This window comes from Nicotiana attenuata, unplaced genomic scaffold (genome assembly GCF_001879085.1).
Source record: "Nicotiana attenuata strain UT unplaced genomic scaffold, NIATTr2, whole genome shotgun sequence".
Lineage (NCBI taxonomy): Eukaryota > Viridiplantae > Streptophyta > Magnoliopsida > Solanales > Solanaceae > Nicotiana > Nicotiana attenuata.
In genome coordinates, this window is record NW_017670296.1 from 90,120 (window position 1) to 110,098 (window position 19,979).

Sequence of the window (19,979 nt, forward strand, 5' to 3'; positions counted from 1 at the left end):
GGGTGTCAACAATAGATATACCCCTTCTTGATCATCTTTGCGGCCTTAAGGTAAGAAATAAACCGACCTTTAGGCACTACATTATCCCCCTTCCATTCAACAACGGGCTCATTAGGAAACTCAAGCCTCATAGTTCTAGTCCGACAATCATGCTTGGCAAAACACGAATAAAGCCAATCCATTCCCATTATTACATCAAAATCGACCATCCCCAATTCAACAAGATCGGCCATGGTATCCCTACCACGTACTGTGACAACACAACCTGTATAAACTCGGGCAGCCGTAATTGACTTGCCAACCGGAGTAGACATCGAAAATGGCTCATGAAGCTGATCCGGTTCTATCCCAAATTCCATAGCAACAAAGGGGGTAACATAGGACAAGGTGGAACCGGGGTCAATAAGTGCATACACATCAAGAGATTAGACAGTAAGAATACCTATAACAACATCTGGAGAAACCTCTGCAGTCTGGCGACCACTCATAGCATAGAACCAGCTGGGTCCTCCGGAACTTTGCGCACCACCCCTAGCTGCACCACGCCCCGCGGGTGCTGGGGTACCTCGAGCTGGGGAGGGGGATGAAGATGTAGTAGCTGCTGGGCTGTGCCCCTACCCGCTCCCTGGCGGGATACACGACAATGCCTCTGAATATGACCCCTCATCCCACATCCATAGCATACGGGTAACTCCAAGTAGCAAACCCCTGAGTGCATCCTCCCGCACTTGGGGCACGGGGACCTCTGCTGCTACTGGGACCTCTCTCCTGACTGACCCCGCTGGTGGATCCCCTGTCGCCCTGAGGGTGATGGCCCCCAGTATTCGAGGTTGATTGAAAAGAAACCTTGGATACTGTTGAATTTTCCTCAGGTAGCACATAATTGTTGCCTCTTTAAAAACCTCGCCGAAAAAACCCATTTGGGATAATAACCGATCTAAGGGAAAAAGAGTGCAACACATGCTTTAAAACCTAAGGTCTTCGTGTTGAAGAGTTTTCTCGACGTCTTCGCTCGAGCACCTACAATGAGTTAGTACCAAATACAAATGGAAAGGGGGGAAAGTCATACCTCAGCAATAATATCGTTTGAGTAGCGATACATTCCAATTATTTGTCAATTGTTCGCCCTCCATTGTGCCAAGTTTGTAAGATCCCTTTCCGATGATACCGAGGACTCGATATGGTCCTTCCCAGTTTTGGCCTAGTTTCCCTTCGTTTGGGTCTAGAGTATTGAGGGTGGTTTTCTTCCTTAGAAATAAGTCCCCGATTCCGAAGTGGCAAAGGTTGGCTCTTCTATTGTAATATCTCTCGATTCTTTACTTCTGTGCAGCATTCCGAACAAGTGCAGCTTCTCGTTTTTCATCCTATAGTTCGAGGCTAGTATTCATAGCCTCGTGATTTGATTCCTCCGTTGCATGTCAAAATCTTGCACTAGGTTCCCCGAGCTCGACTTGAATTAAGGCCTCAGAGCCATATACTAAGGCGAACGGGGTTGCCCCCGTGCTAGACTTCGATGTCGTTCGATACACCCAAAGGACTTCGGGTAGAACTTCTTCCCATTTCCCTATAGCATCATTCAACCTTTTCTCTAAGTTTTGAATGATAGTCTTGTTCGTCGATTCGGCCTGCCCGTTTCCGCTTGGGTTATACGGCGTCGATAAGATCCTTTTTATTTTGTGTTCTTCGAGGAACTCCATTACCTTGCTGCCGATGAATTGCTTTCCGTTGTTGCATACGATTTCAACAGGTATCCCAAATTGACACATGATGTGGTCCCAGATGAAGTCTATAACTTTGTTTTATCTGACCTTCTTGAAGGCCTGTGCTTCCACCCATTAAGAAAAGTAGTCAGCCATAAACAAAACGAATTTAGCTTTACCTTGGGCCTTTCGTAGAGGGCTGACGATATTCATCCCACATTTCATGAATGGCCATGGGAATAGGACTGAATGAAGTTGTTCTCCAGACTGATGGATCATCGGTGCAAACCTTTGGCATTTATCACATTTTCGAACAAACTCCTTAGTGTCTTTTTCCATGCTATCCCAGTAGTACCCTGCTCTAATGATTTTGTGAATCAAATATTCGGCGCCAGAGTGATTCCCACAAGTGCCTTCATGGACCTCTCGTAAAACATAATCGGTGTCTCCTGGTCCTAAACATACTGCCAATGGTCCATCGAATGTCCTTCTATATAACGTTCCATCTTCATCCAATGTGAATCGAGCAACTTTGGCTCGTAGGTCCCTCGACTCTTTAGGGTCCGATGTGAGCTTTCCGTTCTTCAAGTATTCAATATATTTATTCCTCCAATCCCAGGTCAAGCTTGTAGAGTTTATCTCGGCATGACCTTCCTCGATCACAGATCTCGATAGTTGGATGACAGTCCCCGGGCTGATCTCGTCTTCCTCGACCGATGACCCCAAATTCGCAAGTGCATCAGCCTCACTATTTTGTTCTCGAGGTACATGGTTTAGAATCCACTCCTTGAAGCAGTGAAAGTTACCTACAACTTGTCCAAATACCTTTCATTTTATCCTCTCGAACTTCGAAACTTTTGTTTACTTTGTTCACTACCAATAAAGAGTCACACTTGGCTTTAATAACTTCTACTCCCAAGCTTTTAGCTAGCTCGAGACTTGCAATAATGGCCTCATACTCGGCCTCATTGTTAGTCAACCTGGAAGTTTTGATAGACTGCCTAATAGTGCTACATGCTTCAAAACTATCCCTAGCCCGTACCCCTTCACATTAGAAGCGTTGTCTGTGGAAAGGGTCCATACCCCCGATGATGTGCCCAATTTTAACAAGAGTTTCCTTTCAACTTCAGGTATGAGGGTTGGCGTGAAATCGGCCACGAAGTCCGCTAAAATTTGATACTTGATGGCCATGTAGGGTTGATACTCGATAGTGTACCCGCTGAGCTCGATGGCCCATTTGGCAAATCGGCCCGATAGCCCGGGCTTGTGAAAAATATTACGAAGCGAGTAAGTGGTTAACACACATATGGGGTGACATTGAAAGTATGGTTTTAACTTTCTAGAAGCGCTTATTAGTGCAAGTGCCAATTTTTTTAAGTGTGGATATCTAGTTTCTGCCTCTCCTAAGGTTCAACTTACATAATAAATGGGAAATTGCGTACCTTGTTCTTCTCAAACTAGGACACCACTCACAGCGATTTTCGATACCGCCAAGTACAACTAAAGTTTCTCATCTACCTTTGGAGAGTGAAGCAGTGGTGGGCTCGATAAGTATCGCTTTAATTCCTCTAATGCTCGTTGGCACTCCGGGGTCCAGGTAAAATCATTCTTCTTTTTGAGTAAAGAGAAAAATTTGTGGCTTCAATCCGACGACCTCGAGATAAATCGGCCTAAAGCAGCTATCCATCAAGTTAGCCTCTGTACGGCTTTTATACTGTCCACGACGGTGATGTCTTCGATGGTCTTGATTTTATCTCGGTTGATCTCGATCCTCCGATTCGACACCATAAATCCCAGGAATTTGCCCGAACCGACACCGAAAGCACATTTCTCGTGGTTGAGTCTCATGTTATATTTCCTCAAAATCTCGAACATTTCCTACAAATGAGCCAAATGTTCCTCTGTGCGCAGTGACTCAACCAGCATGTCATCAATATAAACTTTCATTGGCTTACCTATTTGTTCTTCGAACATCTTATTTACTAGGCGCTGGTAAGTAGCTCCTACATTTTTTAGCCCGAAGGGCATTACATTATAACAATATGTTCCATACTTGGTGATAAATGAGGTTTTTTCTTGGTCTTCCGGGTTCATCTGAATTTGATTGTACCCGGAATAGGCATCGAGAAAGGTAAGGATCTCGTGGCCAGCCATGGGATCAATCATGCAATCGATGTCAGGCAGTGAAAAGGAATCTTTGGGGCATGCCTTGTTTAAGTCCTTATAATCTACACAAATTCTAAGTTTGTTCCCTTTTTGGGGACTACGACTACAATGGCTAACCATTCGGGGCATTTTACCTCCCGAATGGACCCTATTTTGAGAAGTTTCGTTACCTCGTCCTTTATGAATACGTGCTTTACCTTCGACTGGGGTCTTCTCTTCTGCTTCACCGATTTGAACCTAGGGTCTAGGCTTAGTCGATGCATTGTTATCTCCGGTGGGACCCCTGTCATGTCTAAATGGGACCAAGCAAACCAATACATGTTATCAATAAGAAATTGAATAAGCTTTTTCTTGAGTTCCGGGGTTAACCCCGTTCCCAGGTATACCATTCGCTTGGGCAGGTACTTGATCAGTATAACCTGTTCCACCTCTTCGACTGTTTATTTGATGGCGTCGGAGTCTTCGGGAACAATAAACGTTCGAGGGGTCAGAAAATCCTCCACTTCTTCTTCTATCTCCTGCTTTCCCGATTCGGTCGAAGCTGGTGGCTGTGATTGCTATTTGGCTTCCTGTTTACCTTTGATGTTCAACCTTTCTGAGGTTGATAGCGTCAATACCGGTATTACTTTGTCAACTACAAATGTCGCAAACCCTTTTTCCTCGCAGAGTCCTGGTTTCGACATTTTGGGTATAACTCCTTTCCTTTTGGGAATTGGGTGTGAGATTTGAAGAATCGCCACCTAACGGATTAAGGTGCGTTAGGGCACCTAGAACAAATAACTCGTGTACTAGTTTACATTACCAGAGATTAGGTAAGGGCTCGAAATTACCTTGAGGGGAAGGTGTTAGGCACCCCTCGAGGTCAACAACGGTGGGTCCCGGCCAAACTCAATTTAAGCGAATTAGTCTTATAAGCAGATAAACAAATAGATATTACTTTTTAAAAAACAAGGAGTAAAAGGGGTCCCAAGTTTTTTAGCCTATAGAATCACTTCTGTGCAATAGTTGGTAATCGTTCCCAAACTGGGGTGCTACACATAGCATTAGCGCATAGGTCATCATTTCCTTTACTACCCGATTACCCTCCCCTTAATTATTACCTAAGCGTTCTAACAGCATCCAGTACGTACCCTATGCATGCACTACCCATCCCTTACCTGTGGCCCTGGAGGTATTTAGGACCTCTATTTAAGGTGGTTCTAGACTCACCTATGTTACTTAAAAGGAGAAAATCTAAGCGACAAACAAAAACAGGTAGGACTATCACATAAAGGGCAATTAAGGGGGCTCATATTTACCTCCACAAATAGACAAACAGGTGCAAGCTATTCAAACAAGCAGTTTTAAAACAATTAGGGTCCTATGGGCAGGATATCGAAATGAGCACAGAATATGCAGCAGTTTTATTAAGGCGAGGCAGTGAATACTTATCAGTTTGCCTACTGATTTTTATCACTTACTGAATCTGAGCATGTTTCAAGCAGCAAGAAAATCACAATTTTAATCCCATGATTTAATTGTCCTACAGGCTTGCCTAAGTGGTAACCGGCAGAATCCTATAGACATGGTATCTAAACGTTAATCATACCATAATTTATAAACCAGTGATTGACTCTTAACATGCAGATTTTATCTCTTAGACCCTACAGGCATGCTTTGTAAGTGCTGAAACTGATCACAAGCGTTATTCCATGACACAGGCAATTGATTTTATACACTTTTTCTCTACAGACATGATATCTAGTGTTGAAGAAAAACATTCATAGTTGGAGGAATCGTGACAATTCTAGTTGCAGTAATGTTGATTATTTATTCGGCGTTAAAGACATTCGGAATTTTGTTTTTGCACTTATTTCCTATATGCATGATGTTTGAGTGTCAAGACTGATTTTTATATGTGTTTCTTATAGGCATGATTTCTAGGCGAGTAAAAACATTAATCAGTTGCCAAGCGAGTTCAACATGGAAATTCCTAAAAACATGATTTCTAATGAATACTTGAAGGTTTTGAAAACATGATTATTGATGCAGAATTGAGAAACGACTTAGAAGCAGGATTTCTAGTGATGCAAAGTATGAAATTCAGGATTTTAAAGAATGAGATAAGTCCTATAGGCATGGTTTCTAATGCAAACAATCATCACAACAACCTATAGGCATGATTTCTAATGCACATTGAAACTTGAGAATATGCATGAACATGAATTTTGATACATAATTCATAAACGTCCTATAGCAGGATTTCTAGGGTGTAAAGTGGAAATTCAGGACAAATATGAAGATAAGGCCTAGAGGCATAGTTTCTAATGCATACAAATAATCACAACGATCCTATAGCCATGAGTTCTACCCGATCCCAACAAAGATATATAATAATCCTTCCCAGCTTTACTAATAACCCCAATATCTGTTTTAACAAAGACTATTATTACAGACCAAATGAATAAATTACACAATGAAAGAACCATTATATTATAGGGAGCCTTCATAGGCCCAATATCGACCTGGAATCAGGCCTTCAAACATACCACCTATGAGCATAGTGGTAGCCCATCCATAACACATAAAACTGGTTTCTGGTGTGTCAAAGTTCCCAAGGGCCTCAGGGACCCCAGACAATGCTCACACCAGAATCATATGTTCAACAAAATTCACAAAGGATTGGAGAACCAGCCCCAATGTGTCAGAGTTCAGAGGAGTCTCATGGACCCTAAGCAGTGCTCACACTGGGGGTGGCAGAACCCTAGACAGCTAAGAGTAGGAGTTGTAAATAGTTTATAAAACTAGGAGGTAGTTTTAGGAAAAACAGTTTGGATTTTTAAAAGTGAATAGAAGCAGATTACCAGATTGCAAGAACAACAAGCAAAACCACATTTAGTAGATGGAGTTCAGACATGAACTCTTGTAGTCAAAAAATAGGCAGAACAGAGTCACAATCAATTTAAGCAAGGTTTCACATTGCCTGGGATTGACTTAGTTCATTAGCTATTACTAGGTGAGCATATAGGCATACATTAACAAAGAACAACATGCTGGGATCAACTTACTGATCAGACAGTCATACAGAAAAGGTGGCAAAAGTTGAGAGCATAGAAATCATGAATTAATCAGGAACTTGTTAAGGTAAACACATAAAACAGGACAGGGGTTGAAACATGCTAGTTGAGAAACAGGTGAACAAGTATCCTGGATTGAGCAGGAATATGCTAAAATGTATTAACCATACTAACACATTGGACAAGACAAATTCACAGGAGTTAAAGCATGCTAGTTAACAGAAACATAAGGGCAAACAGAGGCATGTTGATATCTACAACAGATTGACTACATAGTATATTGAATAGGACATGATAACAGAGATAAACATGCTGTTTAAAAGCATTAAACAGGGAGAATATAGGTCTAATTGCATGGCATATTGAATGATAGCAGAAGTGCAGACATACCGGTTAAGAGATAGCAACAGGAAAGTGAAGCAAATAGGATCCAAGAGTCTAGCCTTGGCTTTCAGCCGGCTAGACAGTGCAACAAATACTATAACAGGAAGAATGGCAATGGAGAGTGTGTATAAATAAGAGCAAGAGTTTGTGTGTGTTTCTGTGTCTTTCTATGTGTGTTCGTGTGTTTGAAAGAAGTCAAAAATGGGAAATTATATAGCACTTAGCAGGGTGAAACAAATAAGGCAAAGAATAATTCAGAGTTCACAAATAAGGTATACAAATAAAATCAATCAGTTAATTGGGGCTAACCTAAATCAAATAACTCAATAAAATCCGAGAAAGACCCCTTAAAATAGGGAAATCAATTAACAGCCTAGATTAGAGGTTAAACAAGGCAATAAAATCGATCAAAGACCATCTCGGAGTCGGCTGTAGCAATCAAATCCCATAAATCTGGTTAATAAACTAATTAAGGCAAGTAGTACCAATTATGAGTCACAAATAAGGAAAATAGGTAAAAATCACAGAGAAGTATCAATCTCAGCAGAAAAATATAATTTGAACCCTAATAAAATCAGTCAATCTCTTCTAATTGACAGAGATGAAAATAATGGGCAAATATTGAAATAATCAGTGAAATAAGCAGAAACCCTAGGGTTTAGAACATAGACATAAAAAATCAGCGAACCAGTAAAGAGAATCAGATTGAACACATAGAACTTTAAAACCCTTTTGCAGAGAACTTAATGATGAAACCCTAGTTTTAGAAAAGCATCAAAATCGGTTAATAATAAGGAAGAAACAGAAGGTTTTGAAGAAAAATACCAGATAAACTTTTAAAATCATTTCAGATCTACAAGGATCTGAACAGACTCCAGTAGAAAGAGATTAGGGTTTTGAAGAATGGAACGAGGTGAGAAAAAATCTAGTTAAGAACCGGAGTTTCAAACCATAGTCACAAAGATAATAATACTCACAAACATAGCGATGAAGACAAGGCAGGTTCATCGAAGAAATGAAGAGTTTAGGTCGACTCTGAGTTGAATATCTTCGACATTCCTTCAGATAACAGCAAAATCAAACAACCAGTGAAGGTAAGAGGCCGGCTTGGGCCTGAAATCAAAGGGAACCCCCATGGAACGGAGGGTTTTCCGGTGACGGCGGCTAGAGTTAGGGGAGCTTCTGAGAGAAAAGAGAGGAAGAGAGGATTTAGAGGCGACGTAATTGGAAAATGCGTAGGGTTTGGAGGTTATGGATAATTAAAAAAGGAAAATGATCCTGGACCGTTGATCTTTCGAGATCAACGGCCAGGATTTGATCTGAGGGGCTGGGTGGGTTTTAAAATTGGATTGGGTATTTGGGTTGTGGGTATTTTAATTGGGCTAAGGGTAAATTTAGGCTAGGTCCGAAATTAAAATAAAATTAAAAGAGGCCATTTGTTAAATACCTAATTATTTAATAAAACAATTTTATAAAATAATTATAAATGATAAAAATATCATTTCTGCATGAAAATGATTGAAAATAATTACTTAGTATTATAAAAATATAAAAAGTTGTTTTCTTGTGAAATAAGGTAATTATACACACATGGGGCCATTATTGCAAAGTTATTGCAATTATAACCCTAACATGTATATATGGCTATTCATGAAATAATAAAGCTTAGTATAAATATAAAACGATAAAATTAAGCAATAAAATTATCATAAAATCGTTTGTGATGCAATTAGTAATTATTTGTAAAAATGCTAGAATAAATTAATTAAAATCCTTTTAAAAATACAGAAAATTATGGAAAAATATTGGTTGATGCTCATGCACTGTTTTGAAAGTATATATGCATTTTAAAATATATGAGGAAAAAAATGGGTATCAACAGCTTCCCCTCTTTACCCGGGAAGGATGAAAGAGATTTCGGGTAAAGAAATGATGATCGATTTTGACCGAATGGGATGTTTTTGAAAAAATAGAGGCCGCACCCTGGTCTCTGAGCTGCCTACATATCCCTGATTTTACAGGAATCAGGCCATGTGTAGTTCTAAATCCACCAGTGAATGAAACCAGTGGAATTGTTATAGGAATGGTAGTATGTTTCGGAAAAGGTTCTTTTGTGAAGGGTGGTATAAGATGAAGGTGAATCTAAATTGTAACGGATGCATCATAGGGCATCTGAATGGTCATTGATGGGAGTCGATTACGTTCGAAATAATGGCAAAGTATAAGTGGTATGAGCGGAAATCGGAGCGCAGGTTGCTCCTGTCTGAAGAATGATTACTTCTTGGATTTCCTGCAAAACTTAAAACACAATGCACGCAAGTATATAGATTATTGCGAGAATTTAAACATGATGCAAATTCCCTTTGGACCATGAAAGGTTGTCTTTGGACAGTGAAGATGACGTCCTTAGACCATGACGTCCCGGGCCATGAATCATAAGATAAGGGATTCGCAGGCCATGAAATGATGTTCTCGGGCCATGAAAGCGGTGCCTCTGAACCATAATGCCTTTGAATAATGATGTGCTGTATTGTGAGATCCTCAGGCCATGACATGGTGTCTTCAAGCTATGAGGATGATGCCTTCGGACTATGATGCCTTTGGAGAAATTGGCTATACGTCAGCCTATGAAATGCAAAAACATGATACCAAAGGTAATGACAAGACAAAGCTTAGCCTCGTGCATAGTTTGGGGGCAGATCTTAGCCCTGAGAGAAGAAGACAATGCAAAGTTTAGAATAGAGCAACACTTATGGAAGGGAAGACAATGCTTAGTCCCATAAGAAGGCAATGCTTAGCTTTATCTAAATAGAGAGGCAGGGCTTAGCCTCACACAAGATTTGAGATAGGGCTTACTCTCATGCAGGGAGAAGGCAGTGTTTAGCCTTATGCAGGTATGGAGGCAGGGCTTAGCCTCATACAAGGATCGAGAGAGAGCTTAGTCTCATGCAAAGAGAAGGCGGTGCTTAGCCTTATGCAATTATGGAGGCAGGGCTTAGCCTCATGAGAGAAGAAGGCAATGCTTAGCCTTAGGCAAGTATAGAGGCAGGGCTTAGCCTCATACAAGGATCGAGACAGAGCTTAGTCTCATGCAAAGAGAAGGCAATGCTTAGCCTTATGCAAATAGGGAGGCAGGGCTTAGCCTCATGCAAGATTTGAGACAGGGCTTAGTCTCATGCAGGGAGAAGGCAGTGTTTAGCCTTATGCATGTATGGAGGCAGGGCTTAGCCTCATGCAAGGATCGAGACAGAGCTTAGTCTCATGCAAAGAGAAGGCTGTGCTTAGCCTTATGCAATTATGGAGGCAGGGCTTAGCCTCATGCAAGGAGAAGGCAATGCTTAGCCTTAGGCAATTATGGAGGCAGGGCTTAGCCTCATACAAGGATCGAGATAGAGCTTAGTCTCATGCAAAGAGAAGGCAATGCTTAGCCTTATGCAATTATGGAGGCAGGGCTTAGCCTCATGCAAGGATTGAGACAGAGCTTAGTCTCATGCAGGGAGAAGTCAGTGCTTAGCCTTATGCAAATAGAGAGGCAGGGGTTAGCCTCATGCAAGAATTGAGACAGAGCTTAGTCTCATGCAAAGAGAAGGCAGTGTTTAGCCTTATGCAAATATGGAGGCAGGGCTTAGCCTCATGCAAGATTTGAGACAGGGCTTAGTCTCATGCAGGGAGAAGGCAGTGCTTAGCCATATGCAAATAGAGAGGCAGGGCTTAGCCTCATGCGAAGAGAATGCAATGCTTAGCCTTATGTAGTGAACAAGTAGAAAGTAGGAGTAGAATATTTCTTAGCTGGAGAGACATTTGCGTTTGGTGGCTTGATTGATAGTGATTTTGATATGTGTATATTTGCGAATACTCCTGTTGTGTTCACTGTGCCTGTATCCAAAGAAAAATTGTGAGTTTTGTAGGGGGAAAGGTTGGTATGTGCCTTCGTCTGCTTGCTTTGCTTTGCTTTTTCTCTGGAGGCCTTGTTCGAGTTACCCTAGGTAACACCTGGCTATCATAGAAATAATGTTATCAAAAATATGCACTTATTGATGAAATAGAGTTATTTAAGAATATAGTGATAGAAATTCTACCCCAGTTTGATCTTTTGGTCGTTCTGCATGCATCGAAGTTTGTTGGATCTACTTCGGAATTTGGACAATCCTTCTCAAAATTCTTCCCGAGTTACTTAACCGATTTTTGACTTTCTGGCATATGATGGCGTCGGCTGGACTTGCTCCGGAATTTTGAGGGTCCTCCTTAAAATTCTTCCCCAGTTTCTGGTTCTGGGGAAATGAAAATTTTAGTAAGATATGACCGAACCCACAGGGCTGCCTATGTATCCCCTTTTAAATGGGAATCAGGTCAAGTGTAGTTCAGTTATATCCGATGAAGAAATGTAGACAATCTAAGCATAGTATCTCATGACTGCATCTGAATTGATAGGTTTTGGCCAAACTTCTCTGTCCATTTCTGCGAGTATGAGCGCTCCTCCTGTAAGCACCCGGTGATCCATATAAGGACCTTGCCAGTTGGGTGAAAATTTCCCTTTGGCTTCATCTTGATGCGGGAAGATCCGCTTCAGCACCAGCTGCCCCAGTGCGAATTGTCTCGGTCTGACCCTTTTGTTGAAAGCTCTCGACATTCTATTCTGATAAAGCTAACTGTGACATACTGCGTTCATTCTTTTTCCACCTATGAGGGCTAGTTGCTCATATCGGCTCCTTATCCATTCTGCATCGCTGAGTTCGGCTTCCTGTATGATCCTTAAAGATGGAATTTATACCTCGGCTGGAATGACAGCTTCGGTACCATAAACCAGTAAATAGGGAGTCGCCCCAGTTGATGTGGGGACTATGGTGCGGTATCCCAATAGGGCAAAGGGTAACTTCTCATGCCATTGTTTGTGATTTTCTATCATCTTCATCGGTATCTTCTTGATGTTTTTGTTGGCAGCTTCCACAGCTCCATTCAGGAGTTCTTCTGTATTGTCCCTCCACTTTGGAAGAAGTGATTGGACAACCTCCGCAGTGTGCTTTTCTGAGTATGGTTTGCCTGTTCTGGATATTCTCCTTTCACCAAATATTCTTTGATGTCGTGGAACCAAGGTTTATCGTCCGTTTCTTCTTCAACATAAGCACATTAAGCCGGTTGATTATGGATCCTCACCGGGATGGGATCGATGAAATTCTTATCTGGATGTTGTATCATTGATGACAAGGTGGCCAGTGCGTCTGCGAACTCATTTTGAATTCTGGGCACATGTTTGAATTCTATCTTTGTGAATCTTTTCATCAATTCCTGCATATAATACAGGTATGGTAGTATCTTGGTGTTCTTCGTAGCCCATTCTCCTTGAACCTGATGTACCAGAAGATCCGAATCGCCAATTACCAACAACTCTTGTATATTCATATCGATGGCCAAATTCATCCCCATAATGCAAGCTTCATATTCTGCCATATTGTTGGTGCACGAAAACCTAAGCTTTGCGGATACATGGTAATGTTGACCTATTTCTGATACCAAAACTGCTCCAATGCCCACTCCTTTGAAGTTTGCAGCCCCATCGAAGAACATTCTCCAACCGTCGTAGGCTTCATCAATGTCCTCTCCTACGAATGACACTTCTTCATCAGGAAAATACGTTTTTAGTGGTTCGTATTCTCCTCCCATGGGTTTTTCAATAAGATGATCTGCCAATGCTGGTCCTTTTACTGCCTTACTGAGTTACATAAATGATGTCGAACTCACTTAACAATATCTGCCACTTAGCTAACTTCCCAATTGGCATGGGCTTCTGAAAGATGTACTTCAGAGGGTCCATCCTGGATATGAGGTACGTGGTAAAGGCATAGAAGTAATGCCTCAATTTCTGAGCTGTCCACGTCAAAGCACAGCAAGTGCGTTCCAGTAGAGAGTATCGTGCCTCATAAGGTGTGAACTTCTTACTCAAGTAGTATATTGCTTGCTCCTTTCTTCTGGTCTCGTCATATTGTCCTAAAACACATCCGAAAGCTCTATCTAATATGGACAAGTAGAGTAGCAAAGGTCTCCCAGGTTCTGGCGGGACCAGTACTGGCGGTGTAGACAGGTATTCCTTGATTTTGTCAAAAGCCTTCTAATAGTCTCCGGTCCAACTAGTTTCAGCATCCTTCTTCAACATTTTGAAGATGGGCTCACATATTACTGTGGACTGTGCTATGAAGCGGCTGACGTAATTGAGGCGTCCTAGGAAGCTCATCACATCCTTTTCGCTCATTGGTGGTGGTAACTCTTGGATAGCCTTAACTTTGGACGGGTCCAACCGATTCCTCGACGACTGACAATGAAGCCCAACAGCTTTCTTGTAGGAACCCCGAATGCACATTTTGCGGGGTTCAATTTTAGATTGTACCTCCTTAGCCTGTCAAAGAACTTTCTCAAGTCTGCTGTGTGATCTGCGGCCTTCTTGGATTTGATGATGATGTCGTCAATATTCACCTCTATTTCCTTGTGTATCATGTCATGGAAGATGGTTGGCATGGCTCTCATATAAGTAGCCCCAGCATTCTTTAGACCGAATGGCATCAACTTGTAGTAGTATACTCCTCACGGTGTAATGAAAGATATTTTCTCTGCGTCTTCTTCATCCATACAGGTCTGGTGATAACCCGTGAAGCAATCTACAAAGGATTGGAGTTCATTCTTGGCGCAATTATCGATCAAGATGAGAATATTTGGCAGTGGGAAATCGTTTTTGGGACTTGCTCTGTTTAAATCCCGATAGTCAACACACACCCTGACTTTCCCATCTTTCTTCGGAACTGGTACAATGTTGGCTAACCAAGTTGGGTACTCAACTACCCTGAGGACTTTAGCTTTGATCTGCTTAGTGACCTCCTCTTTGATTTTTAGGCTCATATCTGGTTTGAATTTTCTGAGTTTCTGCTTCACCGGCGGACACATTGGGTTGGTAGGCAACTTGTGAGCCACTATGGATGTACTCAGACTGGTCATGTCGTCATATGACCATGCGAAAATATCCTCATACTCTTTCAGGAAACGAGTATATTCTTCCTTCTCTGACGGTGATAAGTGAATGCTTACACGAGTCTCTTTGATGGTTTCGGAATCTCCCAAATTGATTGCTTCGCTTTCGTCCATATTGGACTTAGGTTTGTTCTCAAAGTTCTCCACTTCTTTGACAACTTCCTCAGGTATTTCATCCTCTTCTTCTGAGTCACTGTCCTTATATTGCATTTTCTCATTACATGTCACAGTCATCGGTTCATCAGGAAAAGTAATAATAACGTTGTAGAAGAAAAATACCAAAGATAATAATGAATAATAAATAGCAAGGCATTAATTAAATTTGAAAATATCCAAAATAGGTACGGCTCAATGGCTCGAGTAATTATTTGAAAACATAATGCTTCTTGAAAACAAAATTACTAAAAATATCTTAAATGCCTAGCATGGCTACTAAAACAAATTAGGCTGATTGCCAAGCTACTCAGGAACTCGGGGAGCCCGGGATGGTGTGGCAGTCCAATTCTTAAGAATGGCTCCCTTCTCCACAGTCTGAATTGTGAGGCCTTCCTCCTCCTGATCCTCCTCCTCAATTATCGCACAGCAATCCATATCCTCATCTTCTAGGAACAGGTTCCTTAGCCCAGCCAAAGCTTCTTCCTCTGCAGATCCCCATATGGTATCGGCCTGGTGAAAAGTCTAACTCAGATGTGGCACTGGCTGCTCAGAGGGTAATAAGGACCATTCCATGGTGGCGGCCAATCATTATATTCTTTCCAGGTGTATGGATATCACAGCCCGAAAGTTGTGCCGTGATGTTTCAACTGTACCGCTTTGGTAATGCCTTAGAGTTTCTTCCCAAGCCCTTTGTCGGGATCATACCCAGACCATGCCAGTATGCTTTCTATTTTGTTATTCCACCACTTGTCCTTTTCAATCGCGTTGACATGCTCAATATGATGATAAGTTTCTCCACCCAGCCTTCTTCTATACTCGATAACCGAGATAGTTTGGCTAGTGTAAATGGGGTTACTTCCATCTCCGTGAATGATTACCTCCTGATAGTTCCATTCAAACTTTACGGCCTGGTGTAGCGTGGAAGCCACGGCCCCAGCGGCATGTATCCAGGGTCGTCCTAGTAGAAGATTGTATGTAGCTGATATGTCTAATACTTGGAACTCAACATCGAACCAAATTGGTCCCATCTGCAAACAAAGGTTAATCTCTCCAATCGTGGCCCTTTGAGACCCATCAAATGCTTTCACGTTCATACTTCCTGCCCGTATCTCATGGAAATCTTCGCCCAATCTTTTTAGGGTAGTCAATGGACAAATGTTGAGGCTAGAACCCCCATCTATTAGGACCCTGGCAATGAATTTGTCTTCAAACTGTACCGTGATATGCAGTACTCTATTGTGACTTAACCTTTCAGGCGGTAGTTCATCCTTATGGAAGGTGATCATGTGACTCTCCAGTACTTGCCCTACCATGTTGGCCATCTCTCCACTGGTGATATTGTTGGGCACATAAGCTTCATTCAACACCTTCATCAGAGCATTCTTATGTGCCTCTAAATTTTGCAATAGTCACAAGATGGATATCTGGGCGGGGTTCTTGTTTAAATGATCGACGATAGAGTATTCCCTCGCCTGTACTTTTCTCCAAAGATCATCCGGTCCAGTTTCAATGACAGGTTATCTAGTAGCAGTCTCCTTACTTGATCCTCCCAAATTTTCAGGTGTATAGATCCTTCCAGTTCTGGTCATTCCCTGTGCGGCACCAGATTCTTCCATCTTTGCTTTTCCCTTTCACCTAGCTTCAGCAACGTTATCCCAAGTTGGCGTTGGACTTGAATGGAGGTGTGGTTGCTACTGTCACTGTGAAAGGTGTGGCCACTTCTACCTCAAATGGAACAGGTGTGGCTGCAGGTGGTGCTACCTCTACCTCAAATGGAATCGATGCGGTTACCTCAACCTCAACTGGCGGTTGTACCTGGACCATAATAGGATTGAGCGTGACTGCGGGCTTCTTAGGATCGTCGCCCTCTCTAATAAGTCCAATTGATCCCTCGGGATCCTACTCCTTATCAATTTCTATCACATTGATCCCTTCGCCCCTATGATCTGGAAGATGATTGTTGCGGACGTTAGGTGCAGCTTCCTTCGCATGTATGACCTTGTTATCAATCAATGTCTGTCTAATCTTTCAATGTCCGACAATCATCAATGGTGCCCCTTCATACCGGAATGATATGCACAGGTTTTATTCGGGTTGACCCATTGAGATGAATTCTCCATTACCACAACGGGAATAGGGATGACATAACCGGCATCCTTCAATCTTTCGTACAGCTGGTCAATAGGTTCAACAATGGCAGTGTACTGTCTGGGTGGTTTGCGATCAAAGTTAGGTTGGGGTTTTTGGTAATTTGGACGAGTTAGAGGTGAATGATAGTAGGCTGGCTAGGTGTTATAAGTGTGATAGGTGGTGGCGGGTTGATAATATCTGGGAGGTGAGGGTTGGTATGTAGTTGGAGGTGTTTGGTATGTGAGTGGAGATTTTGGGCCTTGGGCCACCATTACTGCCCCTACTTCTTTCTTCTTTGATATGCCGCCTGATTGCAATGCTTTGTTCGTGGCCTGCAGTGCCTCAAAATTTTTTACCATCCCACTTTTAATGCCCTCTTCAATCCTTTCTCTGAGTTTGATGATATCGGAGAACTTGTGATTCTCAATGACCATTAGCCTTTCATAATACTGTGGGTCATGTGCCTGGACAAAGAACTTGTTCATCTGTTCCTCGTCTAATGCTGGTCTGACCTTGGCTGCTTCCGATCTCCACCGAGTACCATACTCGCGAAAAGTCTCAGTTGGCTTCTTCTATAGGTTCTAGATGTAGAAGACATCCGGTACATTCTCTGTATTAAATCTGAAATGATCCATAAATTCTGATTCCATGCTCACCCAATTGGCCCACTTCTTAGGGTTCTGGCTTATGTACCAGGACAGGGCATCTACGGTAAGACTTCTCATGAAGAGCTTCATTCGAATCCTTTCATCTTTTCCGACCCCCACGAGCTTGTCACAATAACTTCTTTGATGAACCTTGGGATCACCCGTTCCATCAAACATTTCTAACTTGGGAGGTTTTGTAATCCTCTGGCTGTTCCACATCTGGTTGTATGCATAAATCTTCATAGTTCAGACCTTCTATCCCTTTACCTCCTTTAACACCCTGAACTCGACTCGTCAACTTCATGAGTTCCTCGGCCATTTTCTTGATGAGTGGGTCCTTCTCGACGAATTAAGGTGTATAGGAGATTGGTTGAGTGGAGCGAGGTAAGGTTTCTACGTATATGGGGTTGTTTTGGTGGGTGTTAGGGATTTGGGTGTATTGGTGGTCATTGGTCGAGTTTTGAGGATCGGGAATGGGTTGTGGTGTGTTTTGAGGAGTGTGATAGGTAGTGGTTTGTGGGTACTGGGTAGGAAGATGTTGGTGCTGAGGATGAGTGGGTACGGGTGGGGGATTGGGATTTTGGGTTGCATATTGAAGGGGCGTGGGAGGATTTTGTGGACGTTGGTTTTGCATATTTTGAGGAGGTGCTAAGTTTTGAGCATTTTGTTGGTTTACGTCTGGGACGTTTAGGGTGAGGGAGAGGTTTGCCAAGTTGCGGACCTGCTCAAGTTCCCCTTGTAACTCCAGTATTTTTTGTTCCAATTGCAGGACTAAATCATTTTGGGCCGGAGTACTCCGACCGTCCGAAGTTTCAATATTCTCAGCATTTTCTTTTAGGATACCACTCAAGTCATCCATCTTAGCTTTTCCTCGACTTTTCGAATTACTCGGAGGAGGAGGAGGTGGAGGGCCTCTAGATCTGGTGTGATATGCTGATGATGCCAATATGTGCGAACCAACCTTAGGGGATGGGAATAATAAAAATAAAAAAAACAAAAGGTAAACAAGTCAGTAAGGATTCTAAAAAAGTTTGCAGTATTTAAACACATATTGCGGGAATGTAAATTCGCGTACTAATTTGGGGAGCCTCGTTGTGCTCGAGGTAGGCCTAGCGACACGTTGATTTGGATAATTTCGGTGCCAATAATTGCCTCATTTCATTAATGTAAAAATAGATGAACCCAAAACGACACTAAATAAGATAAGTCACTAATGTCACTTGGCCTTATTACATTTGAAAAAGCAAATAGACCTAATCTACTTGGTCCCAGAATGACTTTCTCTAGGCTGGATGCACTTATCGATCAAATTCCCCAGTTCGCGCAGGTTCAGCAGTAGGTATGCCCTTTCTAGATGTCCTCCTTCACTTCCTTCGGCGTTCTTGAAAGCGATGACTCTCTTCCTCATTTTTCCCTCCAATTCCATCAGAGTGTACTCCAGATATACCAACCTTTCGTTTGATTTAACAGCCATCTCCCTCCACTCATTAATTAGTTCCATATCGGCCTTGTGTTGCTCAAGATTCTCGGCCTCGGACTCGTGAACTCTTTTGCGCAGTTTGTCATACTTTACTTGTGCTTCGGCAACATCATCTATGACTATGTTTCCTGGACCAACCCTTGGCTCGAATATTCCTGCTATGTTATCATCTAACCATGAAGGGTAGAAGAGCACGTGACCGGCGTGATACTGATCCGCCTCGATGGTATCCTTCTCCACGATAATCTTCAAGTGCCACATGAGTTGGGCTTCACTTTTATATGGAATGGTGTCACCCTGAAAATCGGCTATGTAATGACTCATTTTAGCAACTCGCGGTATGACCTGCTTCCTGCCTGCCTGTCTCATAACTCTGATGCGAGCATAAGGGTATATGCCCCTTAACCCGATCAGTACCAAGTGTGGAACATCCCCAGATCTGATGATGAACTCGTCGTTAGGGAACCATTCAAACATCCATTGAACCTGATCCTCGGTCATATTGTTGAAAAATTGCACCCATCCTACAGCATTTTCTGGTAGAGCAAACTTGTCTGGGATGTAGGTCATTTTCTTAGGATGATGGAAAGCTATGTGATCATTCCACGGCCTTCGCGGAAGCTCTTGACGGTATTGACCTTTTTGGAGATGTTCTAACAGCCAAACTTGTAGCAGCAGATTGCAACCTTCGAAATATTTGTACCCTCTCTGACACCACACTAAGGCCCGGTATATGTCTGCTATGATCATAGGGGCAATGATATATGTCTGCCCTTCGATCCCCTCCATCAAGGTTCTGGTTACCATGGCCAGTCTGGTGTAGATTCTGTCCCCTTGGATCGGGAACACTAACATACCCAAGAAACAGATGATGAACACAAAAACCCTGCGGTGAATCCAACCCAAGGAAGTGATGGAGAATTAGTTATCAAAAATACTATAAGATCTGATGTGACCGTATCGTTCATAGAGGAAGTCGAAGGGTATGTAGGAATTTTTTAGGCACTCCAAGTCATCATTCTTCTTTCATCCCATCATCTTCAGAAACCACCTAGTAGTGTGATTTTTCGGCACCAATAAACCAGGATTATCCGAAGGTAGCCCAGCGAATCCCCCTATTTCTTCCAAGAGAGGGGTCATTTCTATGTCTCCAAAGCGGAACACGGCTCTTTCTTTGTCCTAGAACATTGTGGCAGCTTCGATTAACATGTTGTTTGGCTGAAGGTCCAATAAAGAAGGCAAA